This window comes from Euprymna scolopes, chromosome 21 (assembly GCF_053919585.1).
Source record: "Euprymna scolopes isolate OS-2025 chromosome 21, ASM5391958v1, whole genome shotgun sequence".
NCBI classification, from domain to species: domain Eukaryota; kingdom Metazoa; phylum Mollusca; class Cephalopoda; order Sepiida; family Sepiolidae; genus Euprymna; species Euprymna scolopes.
This window is the reverse complement of record NC_136502.1, coordinates 113,539,502-113,560,087: the sequence shown is the minus strand read 5'-3', so window position 1 is coordinate 113,560,087 and position 20,586 is coordinate 113,539,502. Positions and strand designations below refer to the sequence as shown.

Genomic DNA, 20,586 nt, shown 5'->3' with positions numbered 1-20,586 from the left:
CATCATATTCATCTATAATATCTATAAACTAACCTATCTCTGGCCAGGTCTTTATTTATCCCTCCTTTTTTCAAGTCCATCTTTATCACTGCCTTCTATGTTTTCACTTGGCATTCCCATATGAATTGAACCTGCTACCTCAAATTATATCTACTAACCCCAAAACTCTCATCTATTCTTTAAAGATATTCATATCTGCACGGGCGCGTCGCTTTATGTGGTCAAGATTTAATCTTCCTTTAACGTCATCAGATCTCTCCATGCAACACATATCCTCGACTCTCAATAGCCAGGTTTTCCTTTCATACATCATCACACTGCGTACGCTTGCCTGATAGACTGTTCCAATAACACTAGCACTTTGTAAATAACAAAATTTCTGAACAACCACGATAGCTTAATAATAATAAATAGCGAGACCTGTGGAAATTCCACAGCAGCATCTTTTATATGAAATATATTGCTGCTGGGCATTCTGCGGACGTTCAACGTGAATAGATAACCTGCGATATTACTGTAGCCCTTTTGTTAAAACGGTAAAATTATTTATCTAAGTAATCTGGTTAATGTAGTGTCAGAATATATCTGGTTATTACGATTTATCTCCAATATCCTTATAGGAGTCTGTGACATATTTCTATTGTATGGATGCCCGGCGCGAACTGAAACCCCACGATATCATTATACCACCTTTACACAAGACAGATACTATCCTTGAAGCCCAGGAAGGTATATTTTAGTTGTATGTACGGCCTAAAAGCAATATCATTTTTATTTATTTATTCATTTTTTTTTTTTTTTTCACATTGTATCTTCAGTGATCGGGAGATCTTATTTATTAAAAAGGAGGATAGGTGATAACGTACTACAAACATTAAATCCTCCTTTTTAATAAATAGAATCTCCCGATTGAATAATTTATAATCTGGAAATTTTGACACGCATACGTACGTTAAAGGTACTATGGTATTTATATATATATATATATATATGAGAGAGAAAGAGACAGCAGAACATTCTAATGTTTTTTTTTTTTTTTTTTTTTTTTTGCTCATCACCCAAAACAAGGGATATTGCTACTTAGACATAAGGAGCTTCTATTTGGAATTGTCTAACAAGAGACTGTGGGGAGGTAAGCAGCAAAATCTCTGTTCGCATTACATTTAAACTTACAGTCAGAAAAGCAGGGAAATGTAACATTATGCACATTGATACATATGGTAACATGTAGGAACTCTGGACCCAACACGTTGTAGACTCCGTCACAAAGTCCACAAAGACAAGAAAGAAATTCAACTAGCTGTTTCAGGTTTAAACAACAGACATTTATTTCCACCTCTTTAACGTGATCGTGATCCCTAACGTGATCCTTATCCTAAGTCTGCCCACACATTCTTCTTTTTTTTTAATATCTTTTTCATTCTTCTTCACTGTGACATCACTTTGCACACAGCCACCATACACATTACAGAAACAAGGAGGGAGTTCCAAAGTCTAGCAGTGCCAGGAAAGGAATTATTAGAGTAGGAAGCTTTCTGATATCTAGGGCCTTCAATATTGAAGGGGTGAGATTTTTCCGTTTGTCAAGTTCATCGGGAGTATGTACACTGAGGGGCACAAGTGCTATGAGTTAATCAAAGCACATTCTATTCTACTTAGCTTGAGTAAGTTCTACTGATAAATACGAGGTGTGTCTGAAAAACTGAATGTGCTGTGTGTGCTATAGGCGAACGAGTGTAGGTAGATGGTGTTGTCATCTAACATGATATATCTTCCGAATATATAGTTGTAATCCCAGCATTCTACAACTATTGCATGCTTTGTTCACATGACATTTTATATTGCCTTTTTTCACCATGACAATGAACCTGCTCACAACGCTCTGAGCATCCAACAGTTCCTGATGTCATTGTATTGGATCAACCGCCATATTCAGCACAATTTACCCCATGTGACTTTTTTCGAAACTCAAGGGGATCACCAAACTAAGGGATTTCTCAGAAGAATCCTTTCAGCAATGAACATAAATGTGAGAACAATTGGAAAGGGCATTAAACTTGAGTGAGGGATTACTTTTGAAGGGGGCAACATGTTTGCAATTGAATTAAAATTTTTATGAAGCCAGTTTCGTTATTTTTCAGATGCGCATATATATATATATATATATATATATATATTCTTTATGTATAAAAAGCACTTTGTGCATGTGTGTTTGTGAGTTAGTTCCCTATGGATTCTAAAATGGTTGGGTCGATTTGTTCTTTTTTTAATTTCACACAAGTGTACTTTGTGCGCCTAGAAGTGTTCTTAGATATGTTTTGCATTAGATACCTCTAATAAGTATCGAAAATCGATAATCAAAAAAATCTGATTAAAGCACGAACAGTTCGATTTCGCCTAACATCACAAGTGTATTTCGCCTAACATCACAAGTGTATTTGAGAAGTTTTTATCGTCGCACAAGCAGAAAGGGCCTAGCATATAAAATCAACAGTAGGTCTTTTGATTGGACGGAGGCACATTTGAGATGAATGTTTCTGATTTGGGCACAATTGAACCATGATACTTGACTTAAGTATTTTACATTTTAATTCAAGCCATCAAAATAATTTTATAAAATCAACAGTAGTTTCTCTACAGTGCAATGTAGACTATAATATATTATGAACTAAGTCACTGTGGGAAGTCATGTAAAACTCCTTTCCATTGTTCACTATGGTGGGTCCCCGATTAGAGCAGACAATCAATTGATTTGATTGAAAAATGGGTGATTTTACCGATTTCAATTCCAATAGGAGTATTGGAAGTGTGAAACAGTCATAGATCATCATTCAATCTTAGGCAACGCTGGGTCTCCTTGCTAGCGTATATATATGTAATCCACAGACAGTTTTGTTGTATCACAGCTCCTCATTGTGTCTAGACCAACAACTATCCCAAGCCTGGGATCGACCAACAACTATCAAGTCGATAGTAGGCCACCGGAACAAGTGATATGTCCATGATATCTAAGATAATGAAGACACGTTTTGAAAAGAGATAAAACAAGGAAAGTTTTCAAATAGTTTTATTTGTAAACATATATATTAGTGATGGGACGATTCCGATACAATTGCCGATTCTGATTCTTTATAAATCTCTAATTATTTAACTATAAGATTGTTAATTTCCATGATTTTCATAAAAAAACATGTTAAATACGCAGATATTTTCCTAAACGTCAAAATACACTTGTGGAGGATGATCTATCGATTTTAGTTTTACTGGTATTTAAAATCAATAAATATTTATTATTTTATCATTATTACCAGCAATGGAATATTTTACTTCAATCAAAATCAAAAAAAAAAAAAAGACAATTAAAAGAATTGTTTTGGAATCGGAAAATAATTCCGATACCCCCCCCCCAACTCTTCCGATTTTTTGGATTCCGATTAATCACCCCAACATTATTATATCTACAATTATATGAAAGTCACTTTATGTAAGTTGCTTCTTCATAGGTTCCGAAACGGCTGAGCCTATCTTTTTCAAATTACACACAAAGGTAATTTATATGTCTGGTAGTGTTCTTAGATATGTTCCGTACAGAAATTCATCCGATAAGTATCAGAAATCGAAAAAATCAGATCTTAAAAACAGTCTATTTCTCTTATAGATAAAATAGAATTTTTACAGGGGAATATTTTACGTTACACCGGTGTAACCTTGGATGATGTAACAAAATATTCCCATGTGGACATTCTTTTTTTTATCTATAAGAGAAGAAAGACTATTTTTAAGATCGTCAAGCCCAAATATCAGCTGACATGATATTGTAAACAAACACAGACGGAATTTGATGAACGACGTTATCATTATTATTTTTATTATTTATTTGCAAATTATTCCTCATAATATATAATAATCAATAGAGAATTGCTTCTGTATTCAATCTGCATAAATGAAAATATCATGTTTTAGCATATTGTACGACCAGGCAATGCCAGGCTGCCAGTTATAAACTACTGGTGGCAATAATATTACAATACTTTATACAAACATTGACCGCCTCTCACAGTGCTCCAATCGATACCTCTGTTCAGTCCCTAAAGACAAAGGATACCCCCTGTAGGGGCAGCTGTGTGTGTAATTGTGAGGCAATGGTTGCACAATCACCAACCATATCTCTCCTGAATCGGCACTGCTCGAGTCCAGTGGCAAGGAAAAGTTCAGGACAACTGGAAACACTGCCGAAATAAGCTGGGAACACATACAGCACCTGCAAGTCTCAAATGGTCACCCATCTGGTACTGACAAGGCTCATCATTGCTTAACTTCAGTGATCTGACCGGAACCGGTGTGTCAAATATGATCATGTTGTATGCCACAGTGCTTCATTTTGTTCTTATTTACAAAGAGCTTTACATTTACATTAAAGCAGTAGCAGGCAATATAGTGTTCAATCCGAGAATGAGAGTATTTTATAGTCATCTACAGACCGGCTGTTTCCTTGTATCATAGTGGTTCAGTGTGGCCAGACAAGCATCCATCCCAAGCCCGTGATCGAAGCAACAACCATTGAGTTGATGGACAGTAGCTCTACCCAACAAGCCACAGGATTGGTGCAAGTAATAATATCTTGCAATCCTTTCTACAAATGTTGACCACAACTCTCACAGTGCTCCATTTGTTTTTATTTGCAAAGAGCTTTGCATTATGCTAAAGTAGTAGTAGACAATAACATTATCAATGAGTGTATGGGGGGGGGTTATATAGTCATCCAAATTTATAGTCTTTAACTTCTTCAAGGCACACTCAGCATTTCCAAGTGTACTTTCTTCAAATCTTGAACACCTTATTAACATTTCAGATCACCGAAGTTAGGTGCTGTATGTGCTCTCTGCTTATCTCGGCATTGTTTCTAATCCTGAATCAATCCTGGTATTTAACCGCGCCGACTCAGGTGTGGCTTGGTTGGAGATGGCGGAACTCTTACCACATAAATTCCACGTGCAGGCACCCTTACAGTGGGTGTCCATAGTCTGTCAAGACTGAAGGAAGCTACCATAGTCATCCACAGACAGTTTCGCTATATAATAGTTCTACAATGTGGTTATATCACTCTATCATTCTCGTATCATTTCTCTCCAATGGTGTTTATTTTGCATCGTGTCCTGCAAGAAATAAAGTTGATCTGAATGTGGAGACCTTATCTTAAAATTTTGTGCAGCGAAAACTGAACTAACATTAAATCTAATATTGTCTAGCCAGAACTCATTAAAGTAGGTCAAAGGTGTGTGTGCGCACTGCACATTATTAGTGAGGCTATCGTTATTGTTAAACTCAGTTAAGAATTGGTATTGTTTTTAGGCTCTGCATTGGATACAAACAACTTGAAAAAAACAGATTGACAATGAATACCCAAGATTGAAGGACTCAACATCCTCCTTCGCCCAATAAATAAGGCTATATATAACCTTTTTATTCGCACTTTGTATATTTTATAATATTCAAATTTTTAGGGTGGGGCCCAAAAATGTGCTCACCATTGATTGGATGAGAGGAGCTGCAAAAAAAGTGACCAGTATTTACCACTCTCCCACCATGAGAGGATGTGACACAAGGTCGGAAGCTGGGAAAATGGGACAATGCTCTAAGAGGAGGAGTATTCTGGCCCTGCAAAAATAAGTCTGAGTAATTCCGTCGGTATTCCCTGGTGAGGGAGCCTTAGACAACAAGCGATAAACTTGCTCCTCCCAAAAGCCAGGAGGCAAAGTCTGGTAGGGTGGACCTCCTAGGGCTATACAAAACATTCTGCATCAATCGAACAGAAAAAAGGCCTCGGAAATGGCCTAGTTTCTGTGGGAATAATTGTCGAGGTTGGAACCTTGACTTGCGTTGTACTACGAAAGTACACTGACCACTGCAAAAACAATGACATGTATTGAAATAAGTTTTAAGAAATTTATAGCCTTTAACCTCTTCAAGGCACACTCGGCATTTCCTAGTGTACTTTTCCCAAATCTTGAACAACTTATTAACATTTCATTTCTTTTCCTATAATTTTCAAACCTATTCAAATCATTTCTAGTTTTCTAATCAGTTTTCTTGCTTTAGGCAAGAACTGACATATATATATATCGGTAATTATATTGGAATCGTCCCAACACTATATATATATATATATATATATATATATATATATATATATATATATAGTAATTTATAAAATATATATGGCGATTAAGCTACACTGAATATTCTGCGTTTCATCCAACTATAGGATTCCTCAGGCTTATGCGCATAAGCCTGATGAATCCTATAGTTGGATGAAACGCAGAATATTCAGTGTAGCTTAATCACCATATATATTTTATAAATTACTAACTAGCTCTACCTACGTATTGAGCACTTTTGAAGTAAATACTTAAAGTTTACGCATAAATCTATACTTTCGTATATTAAATTTATGTGAATAAATGAAGTAGTTATATATATATATATGCACTTCGAAATGAGAAGAAACGGCAGTGTTTCGGTTACATGAATCATATAAGTTGTCCACAATAGTGTTTAGATAAGTGTTTTTAAGGTAAACATCTGATGAGTACGTGACTAAATATGCAGCAATAACATAATTTTGCAGACTTGTTAGTCGCAATAGGAAACAATATTGTAATAGATATCTTTTGAAAAGTAATAAATGGCAAACCGAGAAAACTTGATATTTGGAGCTTGAAAAATTATATTACAATATATATGCTCTGGAACAATAAAAATGCAATTATTGAGCTTGGACTTTTTTCAGAATTTGCAAAATTTATATAGAAAATTTCATTTATGGGAAAGATTCTTTAATCTATTATGATTGGTGTATATACAAACTGAGTATGTTTCAAGTAAATGATTAACACACACACACACACATATATATATATATATATATATATATATATATATATATATATTCCTCCACATACAGTACTGTTTCGCTGTTTCACAGCTCATCGGTGCGGCTAGACAGGCAACTGCTTCAAGCCAAGATCGAAACCCGACTGCCTAAATGACAGTCAAGGCTTTTCGCCATTACGCTATACGGCTGCTGCTGTGAGGGTAACAAATTTAACGATGTTTTGACATCGTCCAAATATCTCCGCTCGATTTGTTTGCACAAAGAGCGTCGCTTAATACGCTAATGGCATATATATATATATATATATATAACTACTTAATTTACTCACATAAAATTAATATACGAAAGTAAAAATTTATGCATAAACTTTAAGTATTTACTTCAAAATTGCTCAATATGTAGGTAGAGCTAGTTAGTAAGTTATAAAATATATATGGCGATTAAGCTACACTGAATATTCCGCGTTTCATCTACTCTAGGACTCTTCAGGCTTATACGCGAATTTTGTGGTTGTTTGTCGTTTTTATATACGCATCAATCGCCATATATATATATATATATATATATATATATATATATATATATATATATATGTGTGTGTGTGTGTGTGTGAGTGCATGTATATTTGCTCGGGGTTTGTTTCTAAATTCTAAGAGGATTTAATTAACAAACAGTAATTACTTTATATATAGATGTATATGTACGTGTTTTAACAACAATATAGTTGCTTTATAAGTATGTCATCAACGAACGCCAGTCAAAACTGCATCTTGCCACATTAGCCATTTATTTTCTCGCCCTGCAGACATTATTTGTCTTTGACTTCCTGTCTGACTCTGTAAATTTACATAACTTCCAGCCACCTATGGTGATGGATTTCTTGCCTCATTCTTTTCGTAAATAAACCAACGTGTTCATTCTATTTTTAATCGTTGAATATCATAGAATTGGTTTGGTATGTTTCAGCCATTTTTGGCCGTTTTGGCTTGACTCATCCGGCGTAGCTGATTATTCGTGTGGCCGAGTGAATTCAGCATGTGGAAGGGGGAGGGGGTGATTCAGCATCAAATTAGCGCTTCATCGTTATATTCAAAGTTTTTTTTTCCTCCATATTAAACAAAAAAAATAATTCAATAAACGAAGCTATTTTTCGTGTAATAAAGTTTAAATAAAATTTAAAAGAAAAAAATTTGATTTAAAAAAAAAACAAAAAAAGACTTATATATCAAGGTTCAAATCTGTAGACCAAAATTTGACAAAGTAGTTTGGTAGAGATCGTTCTGCACGAACACACACACACATTCAGAGACAAAGGCATTTTTATATATCTCTACTATAATATAAAACGAACTTTGCATGCGTGTGTTTGTTCCCGATGAACTCCTAAACGGCCGATTTTCTTTTGAAATTTCACACAGATACTTAATGTGTCTCGGAGTGTTCTTAGGTTTTGTATCAGAATGTCTCCGATAAATATGAAGAATGAATAACCGAAAAATCGATTAAAGAAGGAAGTCCGATTTTGATTAAATAGCTTAACATCACAAGTGTATTTGAGCAGTTTTATCATCGCACAAGCAGAAAGGCACAGCTTATAAAATCAACTGTAGATTCCCTTATAAGAAGGGCTGTGGCAAGAGCATATTCTTTTCCTTGGTTTGATTCTCGGGTATATATCCATTGGTATCTTACATGTTTTTATATAGAATGATGTGGTTCTTAGTTGATTGTGTCTGTGTCGGGTATATACTCGAGTCAAAACAATGAAAAAAATATGCTGTTGTCATAGCCCTACTTATAAGACAGGTTCGGATTTGAAATGAATGCTGATTTTTAAGGCACAATTGAACCATGATACTTGACTTTAACATTTTAAACTTTAAGTGAAGCCATTATTTATAGACTAGCAGAGTGACTCGACGTTGCCCGGGATTGAATGACGATCAACAAATATTCCACACTATCATATTTTTATTGTCATCGAAATCGATAAAAGCACCCATTTTTCTGTTAAATCGATTGATTGCATGCTCTGATTGGGGGCTCATCGTGATGCACCTGGAGGAAACTTCATATGCCTCTCACAGTGACTAAGTTCACAATATATTGTAGTCTACATTGCATTGTAGAGAACCTACTGTTGATTTTATAAAATTATTTTATATTTAATGGCTTGCATTAAAGTTTAACATGCAAAAGTCAAGTATCATGCTTCAGTTGTGCTCTGAACACGAACATTAATGTCAAACGCATCCCTCGTCATATCAAAGAACCTACTGTTGATTTTATATGCCTGGCCTTATTGCTTGTGCAATGATAATAGTTTGAATCTAAGTTTAAAATGAAAAGGTCAAGTATCATTGTGAAATTGTGCTTTGAACTGAAACCTTCATTTTGAATGCGCCATTATCATATCAAAGAACCTACTGTTGATTTTATATGTTGAGCTTTTCAGCTTGTGTGGTAATAAAACTTCTCAAATGCATTTGTGATGTTAGGCTGTGTAAGGTGTTAACTTTGGTCAAAATCGCTTGTTTCTCCTTTCATCGGATTATTTCGATTATCGATACTTATTGAAGACATTAAATACAAAACCTATCTAAGAACACTACCAGGCATATAACGTAGCTTCATGTAAAATTTCGTAAAATCAACCCAGCCGTTTTCAAGTCTATAGGAAAAAAACTCACAGACAAGGTTCCTTTTACATAATAGAAGATAGATAAATTTCTCAAATCAACAGTAGACTCCCTACAGTGCAACTTAGACTACAACGTATTGTGGACTAAATTACTGCGAGGAGGCATGTGAAGCTTCCAAGTACACTGCGGGTGGGGGGGGGAGTCCTCAACTAGAGCAAGCAATCGATTTGATTGTAAAATAGGCGATTTTACTAATTTCGATGAAGATAAAAGAATGGGAGGGTGGAACATTTGTTGATCCTCATTCAATCCCGGACAACGGCAGGTCTCCTTGCTAGTGTGTGTGTGTATATATGTGTGTGTATATATATATATATATATATAGGGTGCCCACAAAGTCTGTCTACATAATCTATATATACACACACACACGTGTGTGTGTGTGTATATATATATATATATATATATATACACAGGGTGTCCACAAAGTCTGGCTACATTATGTAGCCAGACTTTGTGGAAGCATCCTGTAGATTATGTGGTCAGACTTTGTGGGCACCATATATATATATATATATATATATGGTGCCCACAAAGTCTGACCACATAATTATGTGGTCAGACTTTGTGGGCACCATATATATATATATATATATATATGGTGCCCACAAAGTCTGACCACATAATCTACAGATATGTGGTCAGACTTTGTGGGCACCATATATATATATATATATATATATATGGTGCCCACAAAGTCTGACCACATAATCTACAGGATGCTTCCACAAAGTCTGGCTACATAATGTAGCCAGACTTTGTGGACACCCTGTGTATATATATATATATATATATATATAAGAGAGATAACTAGGATACTGGCAGGTGTGTGTGAAGCTTTCTGGCATCATGGAGGTTACACCCACATTAATATGATGTTCTTTAGATGTCATCAAGAACGGACTGGTTCTTTCTTTTAGTTAAGAAAGATCTGATTATCATCTATATGATATTCTGCATGCCCCTTCCTTAGTTCGTACGTTATGCTTTAAAAAAATCCAAATACAATAGCATTAAATTCAACCACCCATTTATTGCCCCGTTCCACTATGGACTGGAGGTAAGTTTCCAAGGATTCTTGGATGTGTATGTTGGATTTGCCTACATATCGAGAACAGATCATGGTGTCTCTGGCAAATATACCCATCTTGAACGCAACTGAATGAAAATTCAATTATTTCTTTATTTATTTTAAATAAATGCAGAAAAGCTTATTGGAATGTAAGTTTGATAGACTGTTTAAATCAAATTAATTTATATTTGAGTTAAGGGTGTTTTTATTTTCAAATTTGTTTTGTATGCTGTTACTATTGAAAGCAACCCCATATAGATTTTTTTCTTTAGCATTTTTAGTAAATTGACAAGAGCTCCAAATAAGGCAGTGGTAGACATGACCATGCAAAAATTTCGATCGTTCAAAGACGCAAAGACGAATATCAAACTAAAAACTGAAAACGAAAATGTGACGTCATTCGTCCATCGTTTGACTTCCTTAACATTGTCACCGCCCCCTTCCTTAACTTTCTCACTCATTTTTCATACAAATGATTCTGTTTTCAAGCCTATCAGGACATGACTCTGCTTTTAACGCACGTCCATGACATGGGGGGTGCTTTCTTAGAATCTCACACCGTCAATATCTGCAACAGAGAGATAAAATTTTCAGATTTTGAATGTATAAGTTCAGTAATCATAATAATGCAATTTGCAATTCCCTGATCCATTCTGGTGGAATAAAAATAAGAGCCACTACTTTTTGAACATCTCTTGTATATCTTCTTATATATGTATATGTATAATCTCGTTTTAAAAAAATCAACAACAAAAATTACGTAAAGAGATAAACGATAAAAACTAAGCAGTAAATTGTCTATGGCGTCATAGCGTAATGGGTTAGGGCACTGGACTGAAATACATAAGGTACAGGGTTCGAATCCCAACAACAGTCAAGCTATGCTGAAGAGGAGTAGGGCTCCGAAACATGCGTGTCCGTAGATTACTGTTTTTAAAAATAATACTTATATATATATATTATATAGGTTATGTATGTGTATATATGCACATGTATCTACGTACAGAGTAATCTCCTAAGCGAATTAACAGATCATTATGAATTTTGACATATATTTTTGGCAACACTGTAAGTAGCACAGACACATTATTTGATAAATTTTAACATTTAGGGGGTGGGGTAGTAGCGGCTGCCATAAATAAAATTACAACCCTCTAAAACATACTTTCTTCTTGCGGACGGGGCTCTCCAATGGCATCCCCCCCCCCCCTAGCCACCAAATAAATATTTGATATTTTAAAATTAGGCCGGCTAGGCCAAAAAATAAAATGGGCCAGACGGCAGCCATTTTTGTTAGAAATGAAAAGCCGTAAAGAGTTAATATTTGAGATGAAATAAAAAGCATTTAAAACTACTTTAAAACACCAAAAAATGATGCAAGTAGTTTGCAAAGTAACTGTTATTGGCTCTGATGACATTTATTTGTTGTATATTTGATGGTTTTTACCACTTTTTCAAATTGCTGTGGATTGTAAAACAAACCCCAAATTTTGTCTCGAAAACTTGAATTTTGTCTGGAGAAGGCCTTGAAAAACTTTGAAAACGGACATCAAAAATCTGTACAAACCCCCATCTCATCTTGTGTGTTTTCACAATGTTTCAGCCAATGTAATCTCTGAACTTCTTCAGGTGCAGCTTGCCACATTTAGGAGTCTTCATGTCAAACCCATGAATTCACAAGGACCTATGGCATAACAGATACGGTACTTGGTAAAATTCAGTGGTAAGTTACTCATCTGAAGGTTGAAGGTTCAATCCTCAGAGCGGACGATACTCAAAATGAATTACTTAATTTTTTTTTTTTTTTTTACATAGGCATCACCACTTATCAAGGCCAAGAGGCCACTCAAGGATAAGGGTTAAAGAGTGTACAGTAGACATTGGACAATATAGTAATCATTAGTAATGACAATTTGGTAAATTTGATAACTTATATAGAACAGCTCATCAAGAACTTATTTACGTTAGACTTGAAGACACCCATATTGTAGTCAGCCGGAAAGCAGGAAAATGGAAGACAATTCCACAGACGTACAGTTCTAAGAAAGAAGCTTTGTTCATGGAATCTACGTTTAGGTTTAGGCACAGATAAAGAGTGGGGGGAATTATTGATAGTGTGTACAGCTAGACGAGTGTTTCTTGTGAAAGTTTGGCGAGGGGGGGACCATAGATTGAAGCTCAGTTGAACACCTTCCATGAAAATAACGATACATCAGAGACAAACTCGCAACATCTCTTCTGTGAGATAGAGGTTGAAAGGAAGAGAAAAGGACATATCCTACGAGGCTACGAAGTCTATTTTGAACTCTATCAAGGCAGGACAAGTCCTTTCTAGCAGCTCCTGCCCAGATGTGGCAACAGTATTCCATCCATTACAATTACTCAGAACTTCCACATAGTCATGGCTAACTGAATGAGAGCATGATACTCCATGGATTAAATAATGTGTTTTTGTTCAAAATTCCATGCAAATTCCAGAGTTCGACAGTTGCCACTTCTAGGCTGGAACATCTACCACTAGTCTCTCCCTCAACCTAATATATCCCACTTTGTCAACTAAGCTCCAACCCCTGTCCCATTGCCACAATGTTGCATCCTTGTGCTTATTTTACAAGTATTTTAATGGAATATGCTCTGATGAACTCATTGCACTTGTGCCCCCTTCGGCGTGCATATCCCTGACAAACCTGCTTAGCAACAAAATTACACCCCTTTACTGTTGAGATCTCTAAATGCCAGAAAGCTTTCTACTCTGGTAGTTTCTTTGCTTGAACAGGTAGACTTTGGAAGTCCCTTCCTGCTACCTGCTTCCCTGACTGTACAGATATGCAGAAGTTTAAATGTAACGTAAACCAACATTTGTTAATCTTTCCTAGGCATGGTCCCAAAGAGTAGCCCCTTACGTCCAAGTGGCGATATGCCTTGTTTGGGGTGAGCGTGAATAAAAATGTAAAAAAAAAAAAAAAGAAAGATTCCTAAGATTGATAAAAAGACGACTAAGTTCAACAAGATACTCCAAGATACTCCCCCCTCCCGTTTTTTTTACTTGGGGGTCACCGCTTATCCTCAAGTGACCTTCGGGCCTTGATAAAGGTTAATGAATGTAAGGTAGTGTGAAGTAATCGTTAATGATGTACATTGGGTGGAATTTGTTTATTTATTTATTTATTTTTTTTTTTAATTCAATTTTCACCCCAAACAAGGCACAGTGCCACTTTGAAGCAGGGGGCTACTATCAGGGACTTAATTAGCGGAGTCATTATGAAGGGAGATGAGTAGAAAGATGTTTGTTAACATTACACTTGAACTTCTGCATATCATTGCAGTTGGGAAAGCAGAATCCCAGAAGGGAGTTCCAAAGACCCGCAGTTCTGGGGAAGAAACTATTGGAGTAAAAGGCTTTCTTGCACCTAGGGATCTCTACTGTAAAGGGATGAGACTTAGTAGCTTGTTGGGTTTGTCGGGGGTAGTTACGTCGGGGAGGTACAAGTGTTTGCAGTTCGTCAGAGTATTGAAGTATTTGTAGAATAGGCAGAGGGATGCAACATCTCGTCGATGGGACAGAGGCTGAAGCCTAGATGACAGCTCAGGACCTATCAGGTTGGCGACTTAACAGAAATTTGTTTACATTAGATTTGAAGGCTACCATGTTGTATTCAGCTGGTAAGCATGTCAGCGGAACAGTGTTCCAAAAGCAGGCAGGTCTGGGAAAGAAGCTTTGTTCATGGAATTTGTGTCTACATTTAGGCACAGATAGTGAGGAAAATCATATATAGTGGCTTTAGCTAGTCGAGCGTTTGTTCTGAAAGTTTGGCAAGCGGGGACTATAGGTTGGAGTTGAAGGATTTTAGAGGTTACATTGGTCAAAACGTTGTGCAAATAACACTCAAGATGAGAGTAGTTGTGTGAAGATTCCAAATAATATGCGTAATCAATTCTTATATTTATTGGAATCCTTTGAGATGAGTAATTTGTGTATTTATTTATGTACTAGCAGACCGCCCGGCGTTGCCCGGTCTTAAAATATGCATGAATATTCTATTTTAATTCATACAGAAACTGTGCATGCGAGTCTTGTTTTTTTTTCTAAACAGTTTACTTCTTGTAAGTGAAAAAAAAAAAAAATACTCGCGCTCAGATTGAAACTGAAACCTAAAGATAATGAGTCTAGTACGGTAACCGTTAGGCTGACTTGACACGATTTTTAAAGATGTTTTCAAACCTATTTATTTTTAACATAATGAATTTATACTGTGAATCCTTCACGCATGCACATTCGTGAAACAGTTAGCAAACAGTTGAAAATTCAACGACCCCCACGTACCAAATTTTCAGTTTTGACCCCTTAGCTGCCCGTTTTCCCAGATGAAAACAGATTAAAATGTTTTTCACATGCCTGAATATCCTACACACCAAATTTTAAGTCTGTAGATCAAAAATTTGTTGAGTATATAGGTTGAGAAGTTTCCTCACACACATTCTCACTTCTCTATATTATTATTATATTTGTGGACTGTTATCCTCATCATAGTTGTTGTTGTTTCACCACGTTTTGGGCAACTATTCCTCTGGCCTTCTTCAGGTGATTAACCACGAAGGATAGGAATGCTGAGTCTCTTAAGTGTATCCACAGTAATTACCGCCTTCCATAGTTGTTGCCTCATCACGTTTTGGCCCACTAATCCTCTGGCCTGCTTTGTGTAAGATTGAAACTGTTACCTTCAGACAATGCTCACCTGAAACCGTAGAGATTCAACACCTTTATCCACTGCGCCACCCCCGCGAAGATAAGAGAGTCAGCATTCCTATCCCATCGCAGTTAATCACCTGAAGAAGGCCAGAGGAATAATGATTTATTTAGTAGAGATTTAGAAGGCTGTCACAATGCGAGGAATGAAATATAGTCGTTGTTGGTAAAAGAAGACGAGAACAAGTGGCGATTTACAAATCAATAAGTACATACATATATTTTATATATACATTTATTTATTCAGTTGTATTGGTAAAATGTCTTACTTGTTATGTCTGCGACAATATCCGTTATTAATTTCGGAAAAATTCCCTTTTCAAACGCATGATCCTCATCTTTCTTAGATATCGTGAAACATCTAAAAAAGATGAAGATAATAGTTCGCAATAAATACATTAATATCTCAATAATAGATTTCAATTTAGAAATATATATCAGAGGAATAGTTGGCCGAAACGTGATGAAACAATGATAATTATAAAGATGATGATAATAGTCCGTAAATAATCAATTCTTGTCTCCAAAATTCCAAAACACTGCACAAAATACTGCCTAACATTGTGTTTTTTCCATGACTCCTGAACAGACTTGGGTCACTCTCTGCTTTCAGTTCAGAGGTTTCGTGTATATTGTAATATAACTGTTCTGGCCTTTTCATTTTATCGTCTTATGGAGATCACATAAACTGCTTTATGCATTGATTTTCCATTGATTGAAAAAAAAAAAAATGAATAAATACTGGCAGAATCTTTGCGAATGATTGTGTATTGTACTTTGACACAGTCACCTTTGGGATATACACAGTTTTTCTTTGGCTGATATTGAGGTGAAGCTTGAATCCTGTTGGAAAAAAAAAAAAAAAAAAAAGAGAAACTTTCCTCCTGGGAATTTTCTCCTCGATATCAGAAATAATGCTATTATCAGACTCTTTTTCTTTTCTCTTCTTTCTCTGGTTTTTCTTTTCTTTTCAAACGCATCTTTGTCGATCAGGAAGTTGGTCTGTGATGCTTCAATTTGTAATATTTTCTATGGTCTGTCATGAATCAATTTGAAATATCATTTTCGTTGGTCTGTGATGTTTTAGTTTGATTATTTCTTTTGCATACGTTTAACTTAATATATATATATATTTTTTTGGTCTGTAAAACTTACTTTTGAAAAAGGATTTCTATCAGTCTGCCAAAATTGTTTAAATTTTCCTTTCATGCTTAAGCTTGAAATAGCATTTGCATTGATCTGTCATGCTTAAGTCTGAAATAACATTTTATTGATCTATTCTGCCTAAATTTGAAATAGCATTTTTATTCGTTTGTCACGCTTAGATTTGAAGTAGCATTTTCATTGGTCTGTCAGTCTTCAGTTCCTATTTACAATGCCTCCCCACGGGACAGAGTTAGACACCAGGGTCGTTTTTTAACGTGAAGAAAAGGAACAAAAATTAAAAATTATCTCAGTCGTGAAGGATTTCTTCTCCACTGACAGAGAACAAGAAATTGAAGTGCAGCATCTGAAGAATAGATACTACACTTTGCAGTCTTGAGTTTGAAATAGCATTTTCATTGGTCTGTCATGCTTAAGTTTGAAATAGCATTTTTATTGATCTCTCAGCCTTCAGTTTGAAATCTCATTTCTTTCAATATGTCACTTTGTGTTTTAATCGACATTTTCGTTTGTTTGTCACGCTTTGGCTTGAAATAGCAATTTCATTGCTACCACACTGATTGAATGGACGTATCTTCATTGAATGTTTTTCCTATGAAAGAACAACTGAAACCGCCGGCTGAACCGGGCCAAGAAAGTTAAGTGGGTTAAATACTGCTGTCATTCAGTGCAAATATGATATTTACTGTTCATTACTTGACGGATTAATTGAGCCGACTTTACTGCAGTAAATATGAACATCTTTTGGTTGCAATCTCTCAGACAATCAATTTAAGAATGCGCGTAAACAGATTCGAAATAAGGAATATTTTCTTCTTTTTAGTACGTTCTTCACAATGGAAGGTTGGTGACCATTCCTCTCCAAGAAACTGTTGCTTTCTTTCTTTATTTTCACAGAGGAGTTAATCAATACCCGGAAGCCACTCGAGGATAAGGTTTAATGTGTGTATTGTAGTCATAGAAACAGTAGTGGAAATTCTGTATTTACGAGGAGGGTTCAGTAAGAATTTGTTTACGACAATGTTGTAAAGCAGACCACCGGAACAGAGTTCCACAGACACGCAGTTAATTCGTATTTGTTTGGATTATTCGGACTACTGTTTTCATCTTGAGTGTTCTTTTTCCGCAAGAAGCTGTGGCTTAACAGATAAAGTACTTGGTAAAATTCAGTTCTAAGTGACACTCTTCTGGAGGTTAAAGGTTCAATCTTTAGTGCAGGCAATACTCATAATAAAATTGTGAATTACTTCTACTTGGTCATGGCTGACGGAACGAGAGTATGCTATCCTCAATTCGAAATTCCGTGCAGACTCCAGAGTTTAGCGAGATACATCCGAAGAAGGTCGAAGGTTACATCGGCTGAAATGTTGAGAAAAGAACATTTCAAGATGAGAACAGCAGTCCAACTAATAAAAACGATCAATTTTCATCTAAAAAATTCAGAAATATTTTCTTAGATTTTTCATGGAATCTGAACCGTGTAGTAAGCGTTCAGAATTACTAGTTGGTGATATTTCCTCGTTTTTTTTTTTTTTTAGTTTTTTTTTTGTTACTTGAGTCACCACTTACCAAGACCCAAAGGCCACTCGAGGATAAAGGTTAATGAATGTAAGGTTATAGTGTAGTAATCATTAATGGTGTAAATTGTGTAGAATTGGATTAATTACAACAGAAACTTTTTTTATGTTGGATTTGAAGGCTGCCATGTTGTATTCAACCAGGAAGCAGGCCAGCGGAACAGTGTTCCAAAGGCGGACAGTTCTGGGAAAGAAGCTTTGTTCATGGAATCAGTGTTTAGATTTAGGTACAGATACAGTAGAACGCTGTTGCATTAAAAATTAGTAACAAAATACAGTACAGCATATAATACACCTGTATATAATCAAATAACATTATAAATAACACTGTAAGGCGGGGTAAATACCGTAACCATGCATGCGTATTCGTAATGCCGTCGTTTTTACGCAAATATTACGGAAGTATAAATCATGTAGAATATTTGCATGAATATAATTACACGTAATAGTTAACTAAAGATGATCACCCAATAAGAAAGCCGAAAAAACTAATAGGGAATTAACATGAATGTTTAAAAGAATATGCAAATTAGCTAATGTTTTTGCAATTCCATGACCCATATATAACAAAGTTGTATTTTCTTTTTAAATAAATAGAAAAAAGGGTTTTTAATATAAATATAAATACAAAAAAAAGTATAGCAGTATAGAGATATGTCTACACACACACACACACACACACACACCTATATATATATATATATAGTGATTTTGTCTGCCTGTGTAACGCACGGTCTCTCCCAAGTGCCTCTGTCAAGTTTTTGTCTACAAACTTGAAACGATATATAGGGGATTTGGACCTGTTGAACAAATTCGATTTGGTTTTCAGCCGGTAAAAATAGCTGCTAAGAGGTCAAAATTGAAAAATATTGAACTCGACTGGCGTGTTGACTTAAAGTACACTTCTACACAGACACACAAATACATTTATATGTTAAACAACATTATTTTAACTTTTTATATTTGTGTGGACGTGGCTCAGGGTAACAAAGAAGGATGGGAAGTTTTGGTTTCGATTCTAGCTGATTACATTCAATTATTTATATATATATATATATATATATATATATATATATATATATATATATATAATTAAACTTTTGAAATCACTGCTATATATTGGGTACAATATAATAATCAATAGAGAATAATAATAATTACAGAATCTGCACAAATTAAAATATCATGTAAGTGTAGTTTACAACTGGGCAACGCCAGGCAGTCTGCTAGTATGTATGTATATATATATATATATATATATATATATATATATATATATATATATATATATTGATCTTGTCTGTCTGTGGAACAGTCTCTACCAAACTACTGTGTCAATTTTGTGTCTACAGACTTGAAACTTGATATATGAAATATTTGGATTTGTGGAACAAATTCAATTTGGTTTCTAACTTGTGAAAATAGCTTCCAAGGGTCAAAATGGAAAAATTGGAACTTGGCATTCATCAGTTGACTAAACGTGTATCTTCTATGTATGCGCAAATATACATTTATATGTTTAGTAACATTAATTTTTAAAATTTTATATACACATGGACTTAGCTCAGATGGTAATGTATAACACTGGAGAGCTATATAGTTTGGTTTCGATTTTAGCTAATGACACCCAAGTCATTTTTTTTTTTTTTTTTAACTTTTGAAATGACTGCTATATACTGGGTACAATATAATAATCAATAGAGAAATGGTTTTATAATAAATAAAAAATCTGCATAAATTAAAATATATGTAAGCATATTTTATGACCGGGCAACGCTGGGTGGAGTGCTATCAGATTGGTGCAAAATATGTCGTTTTTGACGTTCAACTTCATGTCAAAAAACGACATTATTTTTGCACCAACCTAATATTTGCCTACAAGAATACCTAGCTGTTTAAATATACTACTTTCTATGTCCATCAGAACTACACGACCTTTTCTTTTCTTCTCCTGTGTGTGTTGCATTAACAAGGTTAGTTTCTCTTACTGTTTTATTTATTAAGTTGAAGTTGGAGGACAGATGGGTCCATATCTTTTCTGAGATCATTAGTGAAAATAATGAAATACAGCTAACGCAACTAGAACACTGATTGCCTCATTCACAGTCTGCACCGATAACCACAACATCAAATTAACATTCCATAATTATATACTCCTCACACATTCAATGAAGACTAAATGTCTAAATATACTGCATAATAGATTACTTGTGACCCGTTGAGTCACAACCATCAACACTATTCTACTTTGATGTCATGTAAAACAAATTCATAAACAATGATGCAACATTCATTGGCTACGTTTCTACCAGTATTTTGTTTAATTTTTGATTTTGGAGCGATTACGTCGCTGAATGTTTTAGAGGAAGATTGGTTATTTGTATTCTTCGGACTACTGTTCTCATCTTTAATGCCATTTTCACAACGTT

The 20,586-nt window shown here is 35.1% G+C and overlaps 1 protein-coding gene and 1 non-coding gene across 2 annotated transcripts in view; one reads left to right on the top strand and one right to left on the bottom strand.

Annotated features, from left to right (window-relative positions):
- The window catches only part of LOC145242980 (protocadherin beta-15-like), a 631,746-nt gene that overhangs the window by 8,360 nt on the left and 602,800 nt on the right, over positions 1–20,586 (top strand). The gene's annotated exons all lie outside the window — the stretch shown is intronic.
- On the bottom strand, positions 10,111–10,256 carry LOC145243313 (small Cajal body-specific RNA 14). The gene has a single exon (XR_013862854.1).